The sequence below is a fragment of the Rhineura floridana genome, chromosome 18 (genome assembly GCF_030035675.1).
Source record: "Rhineura floridana isolate rRhiFlo1 chromosome 18, rRhiFlo1.hap2, whole genome shotgun sequence".
Taxonomy (NCBI): Eukaryota; Metazoa; Chordata; class Lepidosauria; order Squamata; family Rhineuridae; genus Rhineura; species Rhineura floridana.
In genome coordinates, this window is record NC_084497.1 from 22759437 (window position 1) to 22781767 (window position 22331).

Here is a 22331-nt window from a genome sequence, read left to right on the forward strand (position 1 = left end):
CACATGCTCTGCCTCTGAGCTACAGCCTTTCTCTTAAGACATAGGAACATGGGAATCTGTCTTACCGTTGTCTACACAAACTAGCAGCTGCTCTCCAAAGTTTCAGGCAGGAGACATTCTCCTCTCTCACGCCTTCCCAAATGCTACATCTTGAAAGATGAGTTTCTTTGTTTGTTTATATCCCGCTCTTTCTCCCGGTAGGAGCCCATAAATAAATAAAATAAATGAATGTCAAAGAATTCCGATGAACACAAAAACAGGGCTGGAAATTGCCAATGTTTGCACAATCATTCCATGTCTGGAGAGCAGCAGAAATCAATCCAGTGAATACGATACACAACGATACATAATAGATTACAATTTGCATTGGGTTTCCTTTGCACTGCAATGAATGAGACAGAATAACATAATTACTACAGAACTTACCTAAATTACATAAGTCTCACCACAGCCAATAGCGAAATGGATAACGTAGTTTTTGGCAAAAGATGAACTGCAGCAGAACGGAAACGGTGCTGCAGCATGCGACAAACACAGGGCGGAATGGAAAACCAGGCCTTCTTACACCCCTGTGGACAAGAAACCCTCCGTGGCCTCATCTCTCTCAGCGTGTCTACCTCGTCGCTGCAGAAAATCCAGGAGGCTCTTATCAATGGGCCCCCTGCGGGGGTGAGGGCGCTCGGCAGAAGCCTGACTGTGCCACCTTTTGATCCTGGTTCTGCACAGAGGGTTCGGTGGCCTGCTTTGTTTCCCTGCCCTCCTGCCACCATAGAGCTCAATGGGGATCCATTCAGAACTGGCAGATAGCTTTGCTAATCAACGCGGCTGTGGGGCAGCTGGAAGTCATTCCTCAGCCAGTTGCTTGCGGTCAAGATTTGGGCGCTGTGTTACAGTAGAGTCCAAGGAAATAGGCTTGTTAATGTACCTTTCCCCCTATCCTTTTTTCTTTAGAACATCTCTACATGCATTTTGTCCTCTCTCTGCCTGTCCCCTCCCCCGTTGGCATCTTAACAAGGTCTGGTGCTGAATTGGCTAAAAAAAATAAAAAATAAGAAAGAGGAATCGCATTAAAGAGGGTGAAAAAGCCCGCCACGATAATTAAAGGTCATCTAGGCCATTCCAGAGACTTCCCAATTACTGTGGCAAGAGTGTCACTAATGTGAGATAATGATGTCATGTGGCCACTAATGAGATGGGTTAACCAAATCCTGCCCCCTCCCAGCCGTCTTCCCGCGACCCCCCCCCACAGCAGCCACCTCAGCCCTATTTGCCTCACACTCCCCCTCACAAAAGAATGTGGCTTCTTTCCTCAGCTGGCGAGAGGGAGGCAAAATGGCCACCACCCTCCCCTATTAGCCTCCTCTCATGATGCTCCTCATGGAGATGAGGGAGAAGGGGGGGATGAGGAGGATGGAGACAGAAGAGTTCAGAGTCTTCTTTGATGAATTTAGAGGGAGGGAAAGATATTTCAGCAAGCCCTCATTCACTTCCCACTTCATGAATTGCTCCTTCAAGTGATGTCAACAAGACATTGTTCTGCCATGACCCTGGTCTCGTTTTTTCTTCTTCGCCCCTCCAGCTTGGCATAAGTTCCAACCCCCATTAATGCTTCTTAATTGAACATAATCTTTTGCTTTTTTACGGGAAAAAGAACACAACTTCCCCCCCTACAGACCTCAAATCCCAAATCTTTCGCCCTCTCCAGTTCTATTTAGGCAACCCGGTTCATGAGGAGACACGAAATTATCTTCTATCTTTTCTCGTGGGGCAGGTTGGATGGGCCAAATTTTTTTTCATGAAGGAGAAAAGGCCTCTTGGAGACCATCCGAGGAAGTGAGGTTCCTTTGCCGTCCCAGTGGGGTTGTCTTCCATCCTGAAAAGGGTATTGTCTTCATCTCCCCTCAGAGTCAACCCTTTTGGGGAACTGACTCTGTAAAAAAAAAAAAAAAATCAACTTTAATTTGGCATGCTAAAACTTCTGACTAAAAGCAACAACGCAGGGGTCTTTTTCGTCAATATGGGGGGGGGGTTCGGAAGGGGGGGCAGTGGCTCTATTAGTGTAAACGCCGCTTTTGTCTTACCGCTCAGGAAAATAGCAGGAGGGATGGAGTCTAAACGGCTGTAACGGAGATTAAAGTAAACCCACAAATGGAAAAAAAGCCATGGGGTCCTTTAAGTGCTTTGAATTTTTTTTGTGGGGGAAACCTTGGGGGAAAAGAGAAGGGTGGAGTGGGGGGGGATGAAAAGCAAAGCAAACTCATGTTTAAAATTAAAACTTTCTGCCCTGGCTATATTTGAAGATATTTCATAGAGGCGTCAATTTCAAGTGGACACCTGTTTGGACATCTGCAAGGCCTATATTAATTTATATGCTTAATTCAAGGTGTATGTACTGATGAGTACTGTATCCATAATGTAAACTGATGGTGATTTATTGTTATGATTAGTATTCATATATTATTTCTTTTTCTTTCATTTCTTTTTAATTTTTGTACCTTCAATATTTTCTATTTTATATATCTTTTTTTGTTTGCTCTTTCTTCCATTGTAAATTTACTACTACTACTACTACTACTAATAATAATAATAATAATAAATTGGTTTATAGATTTACAGCTTGAAGAAAAGAAGAGTTGCTGTTAAGGAAGGGATGTTTGGGGGAATTTGTATACTGAGTCAGGCCATTGGCCCATCTAGCTCATTATTGTCTGCACTGACTGGCAGCAGCTCTCAAGGATTCTAGGCGGAGTCTTTCCCAGCCCTAGCTTAGAGATACTTTCTAGGATCAAACCTGGGACCTTCTGCATGCAAACCAGATGCTCTACCACTAAGCTAAGGCTGTTCCCCATTTTTTGTCTGCTTAGAAGTAAGACCTATTGAATTCAATGGAGGGTTAGTCCCAGGTATGCTGGGTAGGATGGCAGCCTCAAATGCATTTTGAAAATGTGCATTTACACGTTCAAAAGTAGCAGGGGCTAGAAACAGATCTATCCCTCCATCGCTCCATCAAGGTGTTATTGACACCTTCAAGCTATATTATTGTTGTTGTTGTTGACAACAACAACAACAATAATGTCATCATCATTTTCATTTGTTAGTCACCTCATACCCAGCAGTCTCTAGGCAACTTGCAACAGAATTAATAACATACAATATAAAAACTTAGAACCCAAATAAAAAGAAATAACTAAAACAGCCCACATCAAGGGTCAAAGGCCTGAGCTAAAGGGAAAGTCTTAGCCTGGTGCCTAAAGATGGATAAAGAAGGTGCCAGGCATGCCTCCCTGGGGAGAACATTCCACAGCCATGGGGGCCACCACTGAAAAGACTGCTTTTGTGTTGCCATCCTCTGAGCCTCCTGTGGAGGGCACACATTAAGAATGGCCTCTGATGACGAATGCAGGGTAGGGTGTAGACAGGGTGGTGGTACAATCGACTCTCAGGGAGACAAATTTTTCAACCCATTATTACATGCTTTTCCATCCCATCAATTTCAGTGGGATGTAAGCACCAGCATAACAGTGGGCTGGACTGCAGCCAATGGTTTGAATGCCTCAGCTTTGCATAGATAAATCTGCCAAAAAAATCATCCTATTAATTAATGTATTTGTATCTGACTTTAGCAGCCATCTTTGACCTGCTGCTGATCTTTGACAACAATGACTCAGGCCTTTTGGGGAAAGGTCCCTGGGTAAATTTGAACCGAGCAATTCTCAGTGTTCTTTCTAATTGCCCGGACAGAGCTCTAGGACAGCAGGGAATAAATCATACAAAAAGGGATTCAGCAGAAAGCATGGCAATGCCCCACTGAGGAACCATAATTTCAGCTGCTGCAGCACTTAGTGCCCAGAATTCTTTGGGGGCAGCCATTACTGTTTAAAGTGGTTGGATACTGTTTTAAATGTATAGTGCAGATAAGGCCAAAGGGAAATGGTGTGTGGATGATCCAGTATAAATCTACCACTAATGCAATATTATTGTGTCAATGACATGTTGCAGATTACACCAGCAAATAATAATGATAATAATCCCACAAGTCTGGAGGTGCTTTGTAACACACTAAATGATAAACCCTTGTTTGTTGTCTCTACACCTGCCAGCAATGGTTTGGCCCACTGCATTTGAAGATCCCCACGTGCCTTTCCTTTCTAGGGCCTATCATGAAACCCAGCCATAAATCCTGGAGTGTGCCATTCTCCGCACACTTTAGTAACCTGTATAAATAAACAGCAAATCTGTCGCCCTTCTGAGTTACGTTGGGCAGATTAGAGGCTGCGAGTGTGAAAAAAGTTAACTGCTTAGCACTTCAGTTAATCATCCTGAGGAGAGCCTCCGGCTGCAAACGAGAGAGCTGCCTCGTTAAATTTCCAAGGCTACTGTTTGCCCTTTGATGCTCAACAGGTTTGTGAAAAACCCATCACCAGCCACACCCTGGACCCTTTTGAAGGGATTGTTTTCTAGCAGCAGTTAATTATTAACTTACCTTAAGGCAGCATATGCAACCCCATAAGCCCTGCTTGCCAGGGACAATCTAAGATTTCTTAGATTTTTTTTTAAAACTACCCAGTCTCCTAGATGTTCAGGATGGTGTGCATCAGCACCTTATCCTCACAGCAACAACCCTGCAAAGTAGTTTCAGTGGAAAGACACTGTGAGTGGTTCCAGCTCACGTCTGCAAACATGGTCCTCCCTCAACATTTTACCCTAACAATGACCCTGCAGAGTTTTTTAAAATGTAAAGACTGCAAGTAGCCCACAGTCACCAGGTGAGATTCATGGTTAAACAGGGATTTCAACTGGGGTCCTCCCTCCCCTCAGTTTAAGTCCAACATTCTGTGCACTGCACCATACTGTGGGGTTGGGGGAGGATGCTTTCTTTACAATTTTACCAATTATTCAGGGTTGTTCAAGTTTCTTCCCAATGTCCCTTTGGGTCTTTAGAAGTTAAACCTTTGAAGTTGGATTTGCACATTCCGCAGAATGAAGCAGGAAAATTCTGAGGTGGAAGAAGGAGGAGGAGGAGGAGGAGGAGGAAGGAAATGGAGTATCCTAGAAAAGGTCTGGCATCCTGAACAGAAGCATTCCATGCTGCAACATTCTGTTTATTAATTTATTATTTTATTTATATCCTTCCCTTCCTCCCAGCAGGAGCCCAGCAGGATTCTGGTGAAGGCCCTACTTGGATAAGAACATAAGAGCAGCCTGCTGGACCGAGCCAAAGGCCCATCTAAGTCCAGCATCCTGTTCTCACAGTGGCCAACCAGATGCTGATGGGAAGCCTGAAAGCAAGACCTGAGCACAACAGTGCTCTCCCCACTTGCGATTCCCAGCAACTAGTATTCAGAGGCATACCACCTCCGACAGACGAGATAGAACACAGCCATCGTGGCTAGTAGCCAATGATAGCCTCCTTCATATATGTGTCTAATCTTCTTTTAAAGACACCCAATTTAGGCTATAGGTGTGTGGGTGTGATGGGAATGTGATGAATAAGGGCTAGCACTGACAAACACATTCACAGCTGAATCCAGCTCAGACTAAGACCTAACAGTGTCCCAAGAGGATTAAATGTTACCAGCAAAGAAATAATGAAAGGGGACCAGGAGAAACCAACCATCATCTTGGGAGAAGCTTGACCTAGTAAGTCGATGATGCACAGACAAGGAGAGGGTGGTGGATGGATGTCAAGAGGTCTAGAAAACAAGTTGACGGGAAATGCACACTCTGGCAGGTTTGTTGAGGGTGCTGTCAAGGTCCTTGCTATGATGCCTCAGAAAAATACTATCCAGCCCAGCCAACTGAGGTGACCGATGATAGCTTACTGCCTGAGTCAAAGGATAACATGGCGCCCTCCCTCATTCCATGTACTGAATCTAAACAGTCTGGCAGTTTGTTCGCAGGCCACATCTGCACCCCTGGTTCCTTCAGAGAGCTACAGTTCCCACAGTTCCCTGGGAAGAGGGATTGATTGTTAAGCCACTCTGGGGATTGTAGCTCTGTGAGGGGCATAGGGGCCTCCTAACACCTTTCACAAACTACAGTTCCCAGGATTCTTGGCGGGAAGCCATGGCTGTTGAAAGTGGTATAATGGCTCATTGAATGCATGGTACAGATGTGGCTTTACCTCAAGCACGATGATGGGAGAGCTTTGTCTACCATTCCTGGGTGCACTTTGTACAGCTCCTTGAAAATTTGGACTAAAACCGAGAGCGGATTCCCCGTCCCACTGACATCGGAGCCACCAGCCTCCACTCCTGGGGGTGGTGGCTGCCACCGTCCTCAGCATCTGCTGCCCAAGGTAGCTGCCTCACTCTGCCTAACAATAGAGCCGGCCACGGGAGCCAGGCTTGGAGCTACCAGCATGGGACTTTGCTGGAGGCCAAACATGAAACCATTTTAGTACCTGGTTGCTACTCCTAAGAGAAAGGCTTGGGTCACATCCTCCCTATACATTTAAAGCACATGGCTTCTCCCAAGCAATCATGGGAATTGTCGTTTGTTAAGGGTATTGAGAATTATAGCTCCGTGGGAAGGGTAAACTACAGTTTCTTGAATTCTTGGGGGGAAGTCATGTGCTTTAAATGTATGGTATGTGGGCAACCAGAGTCTTGGGCTGCATATATACCATACCTTTAAAGCACATCTCTCCAGCCCCAAAGAATCTTAGGAACTGTGGTTTGTTAAGAGTACTGGGTATTGTAGCACCGTGAGGAGTAAACTTCATTGCCCATGATTCTTTGGGGGAAGCCACGTGTTTTCAATGTGTTTTAAATGTATGGTGTGCAAGCAGCCAGAAGTCACATGTACACCATACTTTTAAGGCACATTCAATGCACATTTAATGCTCAGGGCTTCTTCCAATCCTGGAAACTGTAGTGTACCCCTCAGGGAATGCTGCCTTTTTTGGTGCCAAGGTGTTAATGTATTAAACCCCCAGGCTTAAACCTTGGAACAAAGACAATCGGAGCTTCCTCTTTCCTTCCTGCTATTGTTTGCCAGAGGGCCAAGCTTCACAAAAGAAAAGAGTTTTGAAAGACCCTGTGCAAAACTTTTCCTTTTTTTACAAGGGGCTGCTTTTCAGCCAGTGCAATTTTGCAATGCAGTTTTCCAGCTAAGTAATGTGTACAACGTTTGCATAAAAAATCCATATGTTAAGTGAAAATAACTTATGGGGGAAATGCATTATATTAGGCAAGATTGCAAAAATGTGTATATATTATGTGAAACTGCACAGAAAAAAAGTGTATATTAGGAGAAATTTACACTAAAATACTAATGAATTTTCATGAGGGCTCACACACACACATAAATCACAAAGTAATGTGGAAATCTGCAGACTTGAATTTAGGATTGAAAAAATGAGAAAGAAAGAGAAACCGAGATTGACAGATTTGCCCATCCCTAATACTGAGTACGCAGAAATTGCTACCTTATGTTCAGTGGCCCTGTTTTGCTTCTAAACTGATAGGCACAGGACCACCCAAGTCCAGTATTAGAAAGAATGATTATTAATAGGAAACTTGCAGCTTATCCTGAATTCAGGAGTAAAAAGATCTCTGGCTGAATCAGACCAAAGGCCCATTTCATGGCCCTCCCTCCCTGCTACTCATAATAGCCCTGCTGGATCAAACCAAAGGTTCTTCTAGTCCAACATCCTGTTTCCTACAGTGGCCAACCGGATGCCTCCGGGAATCCCTCAAACAGGACATGATGGCAACGGCCCTCTCCCACTATTGTTGTAGAGATTATCTAAGGGTAACATCACACGCATGGTACAAACCAAGGGCTTTTCATAAACTGAAAAAGACCTCCCTGCTCCTCCTAAGGAGCTTGTGATACATATTTGCACAGTGAAAACAGCAGGAGGGAGGAAGAGAGAAATAAAGGTTGTTGTGAGTGATGAATATGAGCAAATGCAATTATATGCAGCAGGCTCTGACACAGTGGAAGACAAGGACTAAGATGTTAAGCCAAAGTGGAGGACAGTCCTCCAGAGCAGAAAGAATTGGCTAGAGTGGCTTCTTCAAAGGTTGCACACTCCATAGCACCAGTCATCAGTGCAGTGCAAAGGAATATGGGATAATCACCCGTAGGAGTGGATGGGTCTGTCAGTTTCAGTTCTCTTTGTTTCTAATTTTTCCAGTCTTAAATTCAGTCCTCCATATTTCTGCGAATTTTTGCAAAAAAAAATCCTAATGAAATCCTCCAGCATTTTAATACAAACCTCTCCCGATAAACACATTTTTGTATGCAGTTTTGACTAATGTGCACATTTTTGCAAGCAGTTTCTCTGAATACAATGCGTCATCGTATGTTATTTTCACCAATATATTCACTTTTATGCACATTTCTCCCTAATAGATGCATTTTTGTAAACATTGTTTGATTGGAGGACTGCGTCACAACATTTGGATAAGTGCACATTTTGAAGAATGGCTGTGGTTTGGATCTCATATTGTTTTGGAAAGTGCGAATTTGATAGATTTGGCTTTATATGAAACTGAATCTAATTTCTACCCCATCCCTAATCACCAGTAATGGCTGGTGCCCGTTGAGAATGGCAGGGTGGAAAGCAGGCAGCCCAAACAGTAAGTGGAGCCAGAGCCAACTAATTCCTAGTTTTGACCCATTTTCTTCCCTGCAGAGTTCTTCAAGGGGCAGCACTGAGACCAAGAAGCAGGAAGCTGAAAGCCACCTCCAAGGGCCATCCCCCTTGCACTGGTTGTAAGGAAGAGGGCAGGCAGGTACGGACTGGGAAAGACCACACTGAGGTTGGTGGGGCAGTGCCCCATCTGCCCACATGGAACAGTTTCCTCTGAATTAATCACACCTTCTGCTTCTCAGCACAGAGCCAAAGCAAAGATGGACAGTAAGAACTAACTCAGCAACGAAGTACTTTGCTGCAGATGCCAAGTATACCCCTGTTTGAAAAGGGAGGTGCATATAAGTGGTTTACTCAATAACCTCCTCCACCCTGTTGTCACAAGCAGCTGGAAGCCACGAGGCAGCCACTGTAATTGCAGGATTATTAGGGAAGGCCTTGCCGTCCACGGCAGGAGTGGCACCAGGATCTGAGATAATGCCCTGACTTGCCTGCAGCTTTTAGCTTGTCCCACGGCACACCAATTAACAATACAATTAGCTACGTCTTCTGGTGATGATGATCCGAGGTCAGCCTACTCCTTGGGTGGAACCTTTAGGAGGGCTGTGCACCCTCCTGAAGTGCCTTGGGAACACGCTGCTGGCTGATGAAGGATAATGCCAGGAAGATACTGCACCCATTGAACTTCTGTCAGCTACTCAGCTGTTAAAGGCACAGCAGCCCTACCCAGGTGTGGGGAGCAGTAAATTCATAGGGTTTTATCCAACTAAGTTGTACTCACTGAAATCAATACACTTCAGTGAGTCATGTCCATTAATTTCAATGGGTCATAGAATTGTAGAGTTGGAAAAGGCCTGTAACGCCATCAAGTCCAACCTCCAGCCCAATGCAGGAATCCAGATGGCTGTTTAGCTGCCTCTTGAATGCCTCCAGGGTTGGACAGCCCACCACCTTCCTAGGTAATCAATTCCATTGTGGTACCACTTTAACAGTTGGGACGTTTTTCCCTATCGACTCCGAGTAGGACTAATATTGGATACAACCAATAATATTAATGTTACATCTAACAGTTTTGCCACTATATTTATGCCAAGAAAAAATTGGGGTATCCAACTCTGTTTGTTTGTTTGTTTGTTTGTTTGTTTGTTTGTTTGTTTGTTTGTTTGTTTGTTTGTTTGTTTGTTTGTTTAAACCAACCCTGCTCCTGGGCCTTTAAACAGCACAGGCAGAAACTGATACAGGTGTATTTGGGGGATTTCATTGCCTTGCGGTGTGCAGGGGTCATACCACTCATTTATTGTTGTTATGTGCCTTCTAGTTGATAACGACTTATGAGGACCCTATGAATCAGCGACCTCTAATAGCATCTGTCATGAACCACCCTGTTCAGATCCACTCACTTAGATGGAATTAAAAATGGCATTTGATTGAATCCTACCCACAAAACAGTGGCAGCCTGGAAGTGACCAAATCTCGCTATGATCAGGGGTGCAAGGCAGGCTGTGTTTAGGGATGGAAGAATATGACCATACTGGTTTCTCTCCATTTTTCATTTTTCCAAGCTTCAGTTCTCCACATTTTCACATCTGTTTGCCATTTTTGAAAAAGTCCTCATGAAAATTTGTCAGCAGTTTAGTGCTAATTTCTCCCACTATGCACATTTCTGCAGGCAATTTTGCTTGATATCCACATTATTGCAATCAATTTCCCCTAATATAATGAGTGTGTGTGCGTGTGTGTGTGCATGTGTGTAATTTCCACTAATATATGAATTTTCCCCCTTTCCATATACACATTTTTGTTCATATGATTTGGTTAGAGAACCACATCACAAAATTCAGAGAAACACGAATCTCAAAAGAGATGATCATATTGTTCTGGAAAGTGAATTAGGTAGGTTCACATTAAAATCCTAATCAAAATGATTTCCCCCCCTACCCCCAGCACTGTAGCATCCACAGGCCTGTCATCCAATATCCACTGACAACCTCCCTGCATCTGCCACCTAATGCTTGCTGGGGCTGATAGGAGTTGTTCAGCAACAATAGGAGGGCCAAAAGCTCCCCACATCTAGCCTAATGCTAGAGCTGGCCCTGACCAAGAACTATGTCCATCGCCCTGATAATCTTGACATAATTTTCCCCCCATTAATATATATTTAAAATGCTTTAGAAGTGATTGCTGAATTGCAGTGGGCGCGAAAGAGTTAAACCCGCTTGCTGCCGCCAACTTGGAAGGTTTTTTCCCACACTTCTGAGTACCGGGTTGAGCAAGACCTCGTCAGACAGGCGGCTGAATAACCGCATACCATAAAATTTGTCAAAGGCCTCTGCATACTTGACTTCTGAAGCTCAGCCTTGCCCTGCCCTTGTGTTGGGTGCTGTGCCTGCCTGCCTGCCTGCCGGTCTCCCTCTCTCTCCCTCCCCCCAAATGCGCACACACTTCTGTGTAATTCATTAACCGGTGTGCTTGGGCTGTGCCCCAGGACAGACATAATATATGGCTTTGAGTCAAGGAGGGTGGAGAATTCCCACACTTTGCCTTCTCTCTCTCTCTCTCTCTCTCTCTTTCTCTCTCTCTCTCTCTCTCTCCCTAATGTAGGTGAGTGGACCTGGCCGAAGCAGCACATTCCACCTCCATGCATACAGCAGGCATGTTACGTAGGTGGTGGTGGGGAGAGGGTGAAGTATACAGGTGGAACCCACATTGAAGCAGGACAGTCCCTCCCTACCTTGGCCAACTTTCCCCATTGTTTAAGCCAAGAGAGAACTCCTGTTTATCGCTCTGCCACTTTCTCTGCCACACAGTAAAGAGAAAATATGTGTGTGTGTGTGTGTGTGTGTTGAGGGGGTATTAAAGGTGCGGTTTAGCTCTGCTTTTATTTTTTTTTTAAATCTCCAGGGATCTGAGCTTGGGCTGTGCTCCCAAGACATAACAGGTTCTGTGGCTGTCAAGTCTGTGAATGGGTCCATTCAGGAGGACTAAGAGACTGCAAGCAGACAAGGTGATTTCCCCCCACCCTCTCCCCGCCAACACCTTTCCTCCCTGTCCATGCTATACCTCTTATTGTGAAGCTGAGCAGGGAGGAGAAACCCTGCAAATAAAGTTTGTCCTCATCTCAGCGTGGAAAGCCGCAACGGACAAAATCTTTTCTTCTAGGCCAATAGTCTCTTGGGCTTTTTTCGGTGCAACAGGAACACAGGGAGTCGCCTTATAGCAAGTCAGACCATTGGTCCATCCAGGTCAGCATTGTCTGCACTGACTGGCAGCGGTTCTCCAAGGTTCCAGGCAGGGGACATTCCCAGCCCTACCTGGAGATGCCGGGGATTATAGAAACTGGGGCTATCTGCATGCAAAGGATATGCTGTACCACTAAGTTGTAGCCTAATCCAGAGGTGGAGAACCTCATACGTGCCGCCCTCCAAGCCTCTCTGTTTGATCCTCTCTCCCCAGGCCACACACCTTCCACTGGCCTTACTGCACACCCTCAAATGTACATTTGTTGCTGTGCCCACTTTTGTCTCTGGCCTCACCCACTGCTGCCATGTGGCCCCTGGAAGGTTGCACCCTGAAGGGAATGTGGCCCCCAGGCTGCAAAGGCTTCCCCTGCACTAAACCTATGCATGCAATTCTCGTTGAGCACGCTGGGACTTGCTCCCAGGTAAGTACGTATAGACAGCTGGCATAGCACAGCGGGGAGGAGAGCCTGGCTGGGAGTCCAGAGTCTGTGAGTTCAAATCCCCGCTCGTGTCTCCTGGGTGTCAAGGGCCAGCTAAAGATCACCCCCACAGTGAGTGGCTCAGGGGTTACATGCCCTGCCTCCTGTGCAGCCGTGGGCAAGCTGCATAGTCCCAAGGAGCCCAGTTGCCCCCCAGCTGGCAGTTGCGGACAAGACGGGCTGGCTGGTGCAGCTGTGGCAAGCTGAGCAGGCCCTAGCCAGCTGGGGAGGACTAGTCTCAGAGGGAGGCAATGGTAAACCCCCTCTGAATACCGCTTACCATGAAAACCCTATTCGTAAGCTAGACATAAGTAAGGATCGACTTGAAGGCAGTCCATTTCTTTCTTTTTTCCAAGTACATATAGGGTTGCTGCCTTAGAGACCCAGGATCCAAACCCACCTAGTGCCAAATGGGTGAGGACAATGTTTTTATACTGAAGTTTTCCCTTGGGCCTTCCTGTCAAGTTGGCACCAGGGGGAGAGGTTATAATTACCTGGAAAGTATAGGATGAGGCCACAGAGGCCTGTCTATTAGGGCAAATGGGGTGCTGCCCCAAGAAACTCAGCCTGCCCTCACCTGCCTGCTTTCTTACTTACATCCGGTCCAGCAGCGTGGCACTGCCAGACAGTTTCTTAAGTCTGAGTTTTTTGCACTTGTAGAACTCAGCAGGGAGGAGGATGGGGACAAAACTGGGATGATTTGGCTCTGCCTGTCATTGGCTCCTGTCTACGCCTGTCATTGGCTCTGGCTCCACCTACTGTTGGGCTCCCAGCCTTCCGCCCTACCAATCCCAGTGGTCACCAGCCACCACTGGGATGAAGTGCTGGATTCTCTCCTGTTGATGTAGCTATTAATATTGGATGTGCTTCTAAGGATCTGGTTACCACGTGCTTTGGACTGAAGTTCGGCCAAGCACAGAGTGCACAGATGATGGATCACTAAGACCATGGAAAACCTAGTCTGGAGAGATGCTGCCAGTCAGAGCTGATGATACTGGGCTGGGTGGATGACTAGTCTGATCTGGCATAAGTCAGCTTTCTATGTCTGCCCCATTTTTAGGCCTGTGGGATGACATGGGTATAATTAGCACCAGGAACCCTGAGCGGCTGTTGGCAGCCACACAAGATCTTGATGCCCACAGGAGCCACACGTGTGAGAACTATCCCAGCAGCCAGCCACACAATAGCAAACATGCCCAGGCCTTCCGAGTTTGCAAGCTTGCTTACTGTAAATAAATCTAACAGTTTTTTTCCAGTCTGAAGTGGGGCACTTAAGCTTTAAGCGTGGGACGAAAACTGTCTGCCCAGCCCGATGCGTTTATGCAACAAAAAACAAACAACTGGAGGGGGGAAGAGAAAATAAAGATATACATATATATAGCAACAAGGGAGAGGATTGTTTTTAAAAAACAATAATTGATAAACTGGCTTCCCTCCTCAGGAAATGGCTTCCAAAATGACTCATAATATTCCAAGTCTGTAAATCTGTAAGAGAAAGATGCCTGTGTTTCCTGCACCAAAAAAATGGCAATGGACTGCCTTCAAGTCGATCCCGACTTATGGCGACCCTATGAACAGGGTGTTCATGGTAAGCGGTATTCAGAGGTGGTTTACCATTGCCTCCCTCTGTTCTGCACCAAGGGGAACCCCAAATGGATGGATCGACTTGGCTGGTATTCTCCCCCAGCTCTCCTTGTAGGATGCCTTTTTTGTGACTAAATTTTAATCACTCAATGAATTAATTAACAAAACTTATATACCACTTGACTGTAACAGAACCTCTAAGCCAGGCGTTTCCAAACTGTGGTCTGTGGACCACCAGCCTACCCTTGAGCTCCATTCAGGTGGTCCATGGCACTGAGAGCCAGTGGGGTGTAGTGGTTAGCGAGCTGGACAGGGCCTGGGAGAGCAAGGTTCAAATCCCCACTGGATGACCTGGGGCAAGTCAAACCCTCTCAGCGTAACCTACCTAACAGGGGTGTTGTGAGGATAAAATGAGGAAAGGGAGAACCATGTACACCACCTTGAGCTCCTTGGAAGGAAGGTGAGATGATGATGATGATAATAATAAGTGTTGCATAGAATTCAAATAAAAATTTTCATTCCATAGAATTCAAATGGTAATACAATAAAATACAATACAGTAACACCGCAGCTAATAAATCCTCCTGGAAAGAAGCTCCTTTTAACAAAGTCTTTTTTGGGTGCAGGGGATGTGGGGTGGGAACACACTCTGACACAGAATGTGGTTCCTTGTCTACTGGACTGCAGCTGCCATAGGCAGCTCCCTCATGCGTGGCTGGAATGGCGCTTCTTGCCTTGTGGCACAGGCGCCTCTGCAGTAAACAGTGCTTTGGGTGCCCTGGAAGCACTGTTTACTGCAGACGTGTCTGCTCGAGTGCAGGGGAGGGTGGCAGAGAGAGAGAGAGACCAAGCACAGGGTGGTGGTGCTTGCCCCTTGCCTGCCTGCTCGAGTGAACGGAGAGGAGAACTTTGCTCAAAGCTTTAGATTGCTATAGCAAGATGCTACATGATAAAATAAAAAAGGCAAGGAAAGTCCCTGTATGCATTTTGGAAGAAGCCTTCAAGTGGTCTGCATGCAAGTCTTACTGGGCCTGGTTGTTTCATTTCAGACATGCATTTTGTTAGTTTTGAATAAAAAGTTTGCTGAAATATGTTGAACTGCTCTTCTTTTTTGTGGTTTGGGAACCCATTCCTGTTTTTTCCATGTTATTCCTACGTCCAGTAGAGTCTGTTAAAGAAGTAATGTCCAGGAACACATGTACTTCCTCAACTGAGATACTAAATGTGAATGTACTGCCTTCAAGTCGATCCTGACTTATGGCGACCCTACGAATAGGGTTTTCATGGTAAGCGGTATTCAGAAGGAGTTTACTATTGCCTCCCTCTGAGGCTGAGAGGCAGTGACTAGCCCAAGCGCATGGTTCATGGCTATGTGGGGATTCGAACCCTGAGATACTACTGTCTATGAAATAAAAGAAGCAATCAAAATTCAATTAAAAACCATACAGCATATAGCACAGCGCATTACAATTGCTGCAACGGGCAGAAAAAATTGTTAGGTGGTCCAGCAGGACCCTCACCAATTTACAGTTTTCATGTGATCCATGGGGAAAAAAGTTTAGGAACTATTGTTAGTGGTTTACGAGAAATATTAAAATTCTTAATTAAAAGTAAGTAATGAAAAGCATTTAAAAGATAGTTAACATTAAACTAAAAAAAAAAAAGATATTAAAACAGAGGTCAGTATTTACTCGTCTGGGTAGGCTTGCCTAAACAAAAAAATTTAAGCAGGCACTGAAAGGAATGCAGAGAAGGCGGCCTGCCTGTTGTCAATAGGTAGGGAGTTCCAAAGAGTAGTTGCTGCCACACTAAAACATCGATTTCTTACAAGTGCGGAATCAGTATTTTGTGGCACCTGTAACAGTGCCAGTTCCAGAAATCTAAATGGTCCGAGTGGGTGCATATTGGGTAAGGTGAGCCTGCAAGAAGACTAGTCCCAAGCTGTTAAGAGCTTTATATACCTATTGTCTGCTCACTGTATCTAAGTCTAGATTGTTTCTTTTGTAATACAATTTATTCTACATTTGCTAAATTGTTGATTTTTGTCTTCTTTGAAGTTGTTTCTTTTTGTAAACTGACTTCTCCCCCCTATCCCAATGCTTTGCCTTTTGATATTTTGAATGCTTGTTGTAAGCCAGTTTCAGCGCTGTTCAGTGTGGAAAGATGGCATATAAATAAACTCAGTCAATCAGTCAATGCAACTTGTGAATCTAGCCTCTCTTGGCTAACAAGCAGGTGGCTCACATGTGTGGAAAGTTGGGGGTGTCATGTGCAACGGGAAGACATGACCTCGAGAGGATCCTGCCAAGTCAGGATGCAATGTGTAATTTTCTTTTTCTTTTTTTGAGCAAACACAGCTGTCTTTGACTGGGCTTCCCAGGGTCTTGATGACCCAGCTATCATGTGTGTTCTTGGCCATATTCCCTAAAAACCAAGAAATGAAAGAATCACCTTGCTGGGCCAGACCAAGGTCCATCTAACCCGGGATTCTGATGGCAAGAGCTGCTGGCCAGATGCGCCTGAGAATCTGACAAGCACAAGCAAAGTGATGGACTTGATGACCAACCCCTGTTCTTTTTCCCTATCATAAGAACATAAGAAGAGCCTAGCTGCCAGACCAGGGCAAAGGCCCATCCAGTCCAACATCTGGTTCTCACAGTGGCCAGCCTGATATCTCTTTGGAAGCCTGCAAGCAGGACCTGAGTGCAAAAGCAACTCTCTCTCCACTTGTGATTCCCAGCAACTGGTATTTGGAGGCATACTGCCTCTAACAGTGGAGGGAAAACATAGCCTGAGTGGCTAGTTGCCACTGAGAGCCTCATCCTCCATAAATTTGTCTAATCCTCTTTTGAAGCCACCCAAGTTGGAGTCCATCACTGCACCTTGTGGGAGAGAATTCCACAGTTCATCTATGCACTGAGTGAAAAAAAGGCCTTTCTTCTGTTTGTCCTCAATCTTCCGCTTCGCTGGGTGGCCTCAAGTTCTGTGTTATGAGAGAGGGACGAAAGTTTTCACCCTGTCTACTTTCTCCATACCTTTATCTACTTTATTTCACCTTTCTTCCATCACAGAATCCAAGGAAGGATACATCCGGTTCACAAGAGGTCTTCCAACCAAGCACTGACCAGACTCAGATGCAGCAAGGTGGTGGCCTCCTGTGCCTTCAGACCATAGTCTGGAATCCACCTTTATGCACCTTTGGGACCCTCGCAAGGTGAACTGGCAGCTCCAGGGCCAGAACTTCCACCGGCTGAGAGGGCCACGCCACTCCCAGAACTATGGGGATAGGACTATGACTGAGAGAGTGTGGCTAGTCTTGCAAAGTAGCCCAATGTCTATAACACCTATTTTGCCAAAGTGAGGGGGGAGGTAGTTTGTGTTAACTTTGAATTGTATTACAAATTGTATTGTTTTTATTGTTTATTGATGTATTATTGATGTTTTATTGATATTTTATTGATGTTTTATTAGTGTATTTTTATATTTTTTGTAAGCCGCCTTGAGGACCTTTTGGCCGGAAGGCGGGGTAGAAATATTAAAATCAATCAATCAATCATAAATATCCTCCTTTCCATCAGTCACCCAGGAATAGTGATAGTTACTCCCAGCTTGGCTATGGGGGGTCCATTCTCTAGAGGTCCATCCCCCGCAACACCTCTCCTTGCATATGTCCGTGTAGATCAGGTGTGGGGAACCTCTGGCCCTCCAGATGTTGCTGAACTACAACTCCCATTATCCTTGACCATTGGCCATGCTTGCTGGGGTTGATGGGAGTTGTAGTTCAGCAATATTTGGAGAACCAAAGATTCCCCACACCTGGGGTAGATAGATAGGCACACTCAGTCCTATAAAAACCTTAATATAAGAAGAGCAGGCTGGATCAAGCCAGTGGCCCATCTAGTCCAGCATCCTGTTCTCACAGTGGCCAACCAGATGCCCATGGGAAGCCCACAAGCAGGACCTGAGTGCAAGAGCACTCTCCCCTCCCGTGGCTGCAACTGGTTTTCAGAAGCATTCTGCCTCTGACTATGGTGGCAGAGCACAGCCATCATGGCTAGTAGCCATTGGTAGCCTTATCCTCCATGAATTTAAAGCCATCCAAGTTGGTGGCCATCACAGCCTCTTGCTTACCTTGCTTACTGAGTTATTCTTTTCATTCATCGCCATGAGACAGAGCCTGGGGCCTTTAGCATCATATATCTAGAAGGAGGAAAAGCAGGATATCAATTCAGCAGTTGTACTTTATTGCAAACTTTGCCTAGCTGGTGACTTGGTGGCCCAAAAGTGCACTGAGGTAAAGATGTGGAGATTGCGATCATTCCCACAGATGATGACATCAACACACAATGGGGCCCTCACTGTTTGTCACTTACAATCCCAAGCTGTACAAAAAATAAAATAACATTGCAAGATAAAATTGCCGGGGTAAAATCATCAATACAGAACCTCTCTCCTTTATTATGTTCTTACAGGAACTGCAATATGCTCCCAAGTCCCTCCATTTATTAGAGATAAATCTGTGTTTTATGGTGCTTGTTCCTGGTATAAGACTGTCCCATTTTTGTTTTTATTTGGACTTTTTGGGATGCTTTTTAAAAAAAATATGTTAGTGTGGACATGTGTCTTCTAAATGTAGGAAACTGCCTTATATCCGGTCAGACCATATCTCCATCCAGCTGGTGCCCATTTGGTGGGGCGGAAAGCTGGGAGACCAACAGTAGGTGGCACCAGAGCCAATGACAGGCAGAGCATACTCATTCTAGCTTTGTCCTCACGCTCCTCCTTGCTGAGTTCTGCAAGGGTTACACTGACATGGAGGAGGAGGAAGCTGACAGCCCATAGCACTACCCATGGGCTGGCTATAAGTAAGAAGATGGGCAGGTGTGTGGGGTAGCTTAGGGCAGACTGTGTCTGGTGGGGCAATGCCCCACATGCCCAAATGGGCCAGCCTCCCCTGCAGCCCAGTACCACTAATTGGAAGCAGCAAATCTCCAGGGTGTGAGACTCAAGTCTTTCCCACCACCTGTTGCCTGTTTGCTGAGGCTGATGGGAGTTGAAGTCCAACAACATCTGAAAGGCCACAGGTTCCACAGCCCTGGCATAGAGACATAGCGTGGTGCAGGGATCAGAATCTAGGACTGGAGATATCCCGGTTCGACTCCCTGTGAAGCTTGCTGGTTGACCTTGGACCAGTCACACACTCTCTCAGTCTAACCTACCTCACAGGATTGTTCTGAGGATGGAGAACCTCTGGGTTGGTTAGCTGTCCTGAGAGAGCCCTTGTACTGTAGGGTAGGATAGAAAATTGCTTAAATAAGCAGAAACCCTGCCTAATAACAGTAGAGAGGCCCGCAGCACAGAGCATGCAAAGGTGTAGATGGGCTGTGGGAGTGTGGGCCCTCCACTTCATATTCTTCATCCTAGGATTTGGAAGAATAATTTTATTTTTCTCTACAGAGTGGCTACTCCTGAGAGAGAGAGAGAGTTCCTCATACCCCCAGGCTATTTGGTTAACTCAGTTTGCATTGCCTGTGGATAATATATACAGCATGCATATTTACAGTAAATAAATGATAGATCTACAGACACTGTCATAGAAATACAGAAGCACAATGAAACAGTTGAGGCACAATTTACTGTAACCCAGCCAATCCAAGCAAATATTGATCCAACGCCCTTGGGTTCTCCACATACTGGATTATTTGTATTTATTTATTACATTTATATCCTGCCTTTACTGCCAGGAGCACAAGGTGGCATGCCTAGTCCCCATTCCATCCTCACAACAACCCCGTGAGGTAGGTTAGAGTGATAGTGACTGGCCTGAGGTCACCCCCAGTGAGCTTCATGACTGAATGGGGATTTGAATCCTGGTCTCCCAGCTCCTAGTCAAACACTCTCCATCCATTACACCATACTGGCAGATGAATGTGTGAGCTGGCCTCTGTCAGGGCACAATTTACATTGGAAATCAAGGGAAAGGTTCCATCTCCTATTTTTCTTTGATTTTCAGCTTGTGGCTGTGTACATACCATACTTTTAAAGCTCATTGAAAGCTATTTCCTGCAAGGAACCCTGGGAAATGTAGTTTGTTAAGGGTGCTGGGAATAGTAGCTCTGTGAGTGGTAAACCACAGTTCCCACATTTGTTTGCAGGAAATTTATTTATTTATTTATTTAATTCGATTTCTATACCGCCTGTAGCAAGCTCTCTGGGCGGTGTACAATCAATACGACATATAATTACATTTCAATTTTTAAAACAATCCTTAAAAACACAATAAACAAGCAGACAAAACACAGCCAACTTAAATAATATCAAATACAGATACAAAGATACAAGATACAAAATTTTAAGATTTAAAAGGTTAAAATGATTTAAAATGATTTGAAATGCCTGGGGAAAGAATATGCTTTGGGTTAAAATACAGGTAGTGGTAAGACTGAGTGCTGGACTGGGACCTGGGAGACCAAGGTTCAACTGCCCACTTGGCCATGAGGCTTGCTGGGTGACCATGGTCAAAGTCACTTCCTCTCAGCCTAACCTACCTCTCAGGGTTGTTGTGAGGGTAAAATGGAGAGAGAGGAGAGCCATGCTTTTTCCTCCTTGGAGGAAAAAAGTAGGATATAAATGCAATCATAAACACAATAAAATAAAGTGGAGAACAGTGGCATGCAGTGGTGTGGCCCTTGGTATGAGGATAGGGGCATTTACATAAAACAACAATGTTCCTGTTTTCCTCTCTGATGTGTTGGAGGGTCTGAAGAATTGCATTTAAGGAGGAGATTTGAAAACCCCATGCTCAGTGTCAGATCTCTGGTGGTCCAAGTACTGGATGCCATGACAATGGAATTGGTGTTTTTTCAAACTTCTGATAGATAAGAACAGAAGAAGCCGCCTTCTACTGAATCAGAACATTGGTCCATCTAGCTCAGTACTGTCTGCACTGACTGGCAGCGGCTCTCCAGGGTTTCAGGCAGGGAATCTTTCCCAGCCCTCCCTGGATATGCGATAGGGGGTTGAATTTGGGACCTTCTGCATCCAAAGCAGGCGCTCTAACACTGAGCTATGGGCTATGTACCTTCCCCTAATAAGGAGATGTGCTTACAGCAGATTTGCCTCTGGAGCATCTTGAAGCAATACATTACTTAAATAATGAAAGGTTCTGGTCTTGCCTCCTTGCATCAGCCTCCATGGAGGAGAAGACAGGCAATTCTGCCATGCTTTTGAAATCAGGCAGGATTGCATCATTCACCTGCTCCTCACGTAGCAGAAGGATGCTCATTGTTTTTCTGTATGAGTCATTGCTCTGGGCTGGCCTCCTCCAATCAGCTTCCACTGTGGAGGTGGGTAAGCCTTCCGTGAAATCAGGTGTGATTAGATCATCCAGTCACTCCTGATATAGCAGGATTACCTGTCCTCAGAGGAGGATGCCCACTGTGTTTCTGTGAGAGGTACTGCTCTGGGCTGGCCTCCTCCAATTAGGTTCCTATGTGAAGCCGGTGGGCAAGCCTTCTGTGAAATTGGCTGACGCTGATGCAGTGGGAGTTGCAGGCTATGTACACACCATACATTTAAGGCACATTATTTCCCTCAAAGAATCCTGGGAATGTAGTTTCTTCCTCACAGAGCTACAGTTCCCAGCACCCTTAACAAGCTACAATTCCCAGGATCCTTTGAGGAAAATAATGCATTTTAAATGTGCTGTGTGTACACAGTCAGAAACATCTAGAGGGTACAAGGTTGGCAAAGGTTGGGTCTGTCAGATCATCTGCCTTAGGAGGAGGATGCCTGTTGTGTCTCTTACAAGTCACTGCTCCAGCTGCCTTCCAATCGCAGAATAGTGACTCAGAAACACAGGGAAGTGAATCATTCTAAAAGCAAACTTTCCCCCCCTTTTTAATGCAGGTGTAAGAGTGAACTAGGCCTCTCAGGGGGAAAAAAAACCCACACAAACCCCCAACATAACCCGTGGGGGGGGGGGACTCTGGCTTTCAAAAATACCAGGAGGCCCGGCCAGAACAGTGGCAACCCTACCCTCCTCCTGACAGCTTTCATCCTAGAGATTAACCATCGAAACCTGGCTCACAACAGCAGGCCTGCTTCTCCATTCTCTAACCTTCTTCTGACACCAGATCCTTCCGGGCTCTCATGTACGTACACACTTCATCTCTTTCTTTCTCCTGTGATCTGGAGACTGTCTCCCCTCCTCCTCTCCTCTCCATCGGCTGACTGCTGCTGACTGAAGCTGTCATTATCAGCTCAATAAATCTCTTGGCACTGGGTTCTTGTTCTGTTTTAAAAAAAATTGAACCGCTTGCTTGCCTGAGGGAGGAGGTTGGGGAGAGAGAGACGAGGCTCTCCAAAGGTTGAGGAGAGCAGCAGTTTCCCACGCCTAGGACGCACCGCCTCGCGCATTCCCTGGCT

The 22331-nt window shown here is 45.6% G+C and overlaps 1 long non-coding RNA gene across 1 annotated transcript; it reads right to left on the reverse strand.

Moving 5' to 3' along the window:
* Positions 1–1287: 1287 nt before the first annotated feature.
* Positions 1288–22122, reverse strand: LOC133372711 (uncharacterized). The gene is made up of 3 exons (XR_009759531.1): positions 22024–22122; positions 18036–18104; positions 1288–1930 (listed from the first exon to the last, which is right to left on the reverse strand). It is a non-coding gene; the product is annotated as an uncharacterized LOC133372711 (long non-coding RNA).
* Between the last annotated feature and the right edge of the window lie 209 nt (positions 22123–22331).